Source organism: Perognathus longimembris, chromosome 5 (genome assembly GCF_023159225.1).
Source record: "Perognathus longimembris pacificus isolate PPM17 chromosome 5, ASM2315922v1, whole genome shotgun sequence".
Lineage (NCBI taxonomy): Eukaryota > Metazoa > Chordata > Mammalia > Rodentia > Heteromyidae > Perognathus > Perognathus longimembris.
This window is the reverse complement of record NC_063165.1, coordinates 18,507,418-18,511,052: the sequence shown is the minus strand read 5'-3', so window position 1 is coordinate 18,511,052 and position 3,635 is coordinate 18,507,418.

Here is a 3,635-nt window from a genome sequence, read left to right as displayed (position 1 = left end):
TCACTAATTTTGATGTGGGTTGAGACTGTGAAAAAAGGTAAGTCATGTATAGCAAAAAACCCCAAAAAACCCAAAACACATTGATTTAATTCAAAGCATTTTCCCCTATGCATTTCTTTCACCCCCCCCCCATTTCATTAAGATATAAGAAGAAAAATCATATCTTAGCTATGCAAATTAAAATTCATGCATTTATGCTGTAGAACATGGTGTGTAGATATATGTACACCTTGTGACTTGCATAAATCAACCTAATTAACATATCCATCACTTCACATACTTATCTTCTTTACCTGTGGGTAAAGCACTTAAGATCTAATTTTGTAGTGATTTTAAAATCGGCAATATAATTATTAGTCCCGGTAGTCTTTATGATGTACAATAGATCAACGGAACTTATGACAAAGTATCAAGAAATTCTGCTTTTAAGAAGACTACCAGCTTCTGTTTCCTCCTTCTTGGAAGCCAGCAGTCTAATTGTGAGGAAACCCAAGCAATACAGGAAGCAACCTAAGTATAGGAAAAGTAAGGGCTACACTGACAACTTTAGCTGTCTCCAAGATGACAATGAGCACCACTGTAAGAACCTTGTGACTGATGCCAACTTTGAACTCATCCTGGAATCCATGATGAGCCACCTTAACTAATTCCAGATGGAACAGAGAGCTGTTCCCTCTGATGCTTGACTAAATCTTATGTTGTAAATAAATAAATAAATAAATCATTTATAATTTAGCTCACTAAACTTTGTAAAATGGAATTTTCTCTCATGGGCTACTGCTGTACTATTCATAAGGGAAAGATAAACGGCAATATCTAGAGCAAGGTAGTGGTACTCTAAATTATTTATTCAATGTTACTCAGTAAATTATATTTCTCTCTGCCTTCTCCTCCTCCTTTTGCTTTTTCTCTTTCTCATCTTTTCTGTTACTTTTTTTTTACTTTTATGTAAGCATTTTTCCTACTTTCATATGTTCCTTGATACTCAACTTTTTTTCCTACCTTTAGATTGAGATTTCCTTTCATGAGTTTATTTCTGTTCATTTGAACCCATTTATTGTTCTTTGTTTCTTGAATTCTGGCACAACGAAATGTCCCAGTCTTATTTCTATGTATGCATTACAATATCCTTCTGTCCTTCTGTTTTCTCTCTTATGCTCATTTCCTTGTTTTAAGCCCCTTAGCTCTCTTTTTCTCCCTCTCAGCCCCATGAATGTATGCAAATCAAATAGTATTGTTAATTATAGAAACAAAACCATCCTGATTCAATTTAAAACAAGAAATTTCTCTTTGTAATTCTTTATGTATATTTTTATTAGTAGCAAAAAGGTCTATGGAGACATCAGAGGTCTGAAGTGTCTAATTTTTGAAACATTTGTAAAAGTTTATTCTTGTCATTAGTTGTCATCTTGACATTTTACTTGCGCTTGTGTCTGATAGCAGCAACAAAAAAATAAAATAAGACACTTTTTTTTGCAAACCATCAATAACTTTTTTAAATGACCAGAACAGTTATTCCCCAAAAGCCACGGTGAACAAGTCTTGGTGAACAATAAACCCATTACCTCCTCTAAAAATCCTCTCTTCACATCCACCAAAAAGTAACTATGTCTTTCATTTACAGATGGGATTTTTATAAGTTGTAACATGACAATTACTGAGCATTTTAAGAAATATATTTCATGATAGTGTATGAAGAATGGAAGTTTCACATCTAGGCAAAATGGTATGTAGAATTTACTGTGAATTATTTTCAACTCACTTAATTTTTCTGAATTTAAGTTTTACTTCTAGAAAAAGATAGAATCTACCTTAAAGCCTTTTATATGAGTTATTAGTGTATTTAAAATAACTTCCCAGAAATAATTCAAGAAACCATTATTATGAATGAGTTTGGTCACCTCTTCCCATTAAAGTATATTCAGAGAACAACCATTATATTCTACTGTCTCAGTCAAAACTCAAAGAAAAAAAGTGTCATGTCAAAGTGCATTAGTATAAAACCCACTAAAGTCATATTCTGTACCCAGTGCTATCTCTAAAAATCTTTGTAACAAACTCAATTTCAGCTTCTTATCTACAAAAAAGAAATGTAATTAGTCATTAACAACACCTTCCATATAATTGCAAATAAGGTGTAAAAGGCCTCAATTCATCTTAATTTCTGTGGCTGTGATATACCAATACATTTATAGTCACTTCTATCCTTTAGCATACATATTTTTTAAGTATTAGTTTGTAAATGCAGATCCAAGTAAAAGGTTCATTTCATCACTGACCAGCCATGATCCTCTTGAAAATATTTACCCTCTTATTCTGTTTCCTCATTTGGAAAATGTGCAAGACTTGGCTTTGACAATCCAAAAGCTTTTTTGCATTTAACATTTTCTGGCCCAATTCACACTGAAAGTAAAGGTAACCAGTGTTCCTGGGTAAAACACAGAAAGCTCTCTTGGAAAGATGATGGATTAGGCACACTGCTCAATACAAATATTATTTCACATTTTAATGCACTTTGAAATCAGCTTAGGCTGCTTGTTTAATGTAATATCGAAGGCTTTTAATTTTTTTGACGTTCCTAAGTTGCCTCTTTAAGAATGATCAAATGCCCCTAATTAGAAGTAAATTTTTAATAAATTGGAAACATCACCTCACATATATTTCTTTGTCATTAAAAGGGGAATTTAATTTTGCGATAACTGGCACCATTCTATGTTTTATTCATGATCTTTAACCTAAAACCCATCTTCTGTTTTACCAGGCTAATACTACAATGTAGCACTTTGTTCTCAAACATTTTTATGTGAAATTCTACTCACCTAAAATGCTCTCTTTTCATCATTTTCATATCTAATGGGTTCTTTCCAAATCACAGCCTGCCTGCCTGCCTTGAGATGTTCTTTCTACTTCATACTTGTCAACTTTTTACTTCATGTGATTCCACCTGCGTTGAATCTCATATTCTATTTCTGTATTCAAATTGTTATAGATTTTATTCTCTTCTCTATCATGTATTTGCAAGCTACTATTTTGAGTTGTCTGCTAAAGAGTTTTAAGTTTAATTTCACACCAGCATAACACTTTTTTTGGGGGTGGGGGGACTGTTGTGCTGCAAGTATGTCCTCTCAGCCAGTCGATTTTTACAGGAAGATAACAAAGAGAGCCGGAAGTAAGGCTGAAAATCCAAGATGGATGCCAGTTCTCGAAGAGCAAAGTAAGAAATAGGAAATGTAATGAACCAAATTCTCATTTGATACACAAGACTAAAACGGGACTGAAGGAGGCAAGATGTGCAATAACTGAAAGCAAACATTTGTTTAGGGAATAAATGAATAAATACATGCCTGATAAGATAAACAGGAAAAAGTTTCAAATCTTATTTGGCGATTTGAAACTTGAATAACTGGAAAAAAAAAAAGTATCACTCTAAAGAGTTATTTTAGGGGGAAAAAATAAAGTTTGCGGAGCACATTTTGAAATGAAATCATCCGAAGAGTTTCAATCAGAGATTTTCAACAGGCAATTGCGAATATATGACAATCGGGAGAGAGCAAGATTTTGAAGCTTGTAACTTAAAAATGTTTTATTCTTGTTTGAAAACAGCTAAGATATAAAGTAAACAGGTTTCAGAGAAA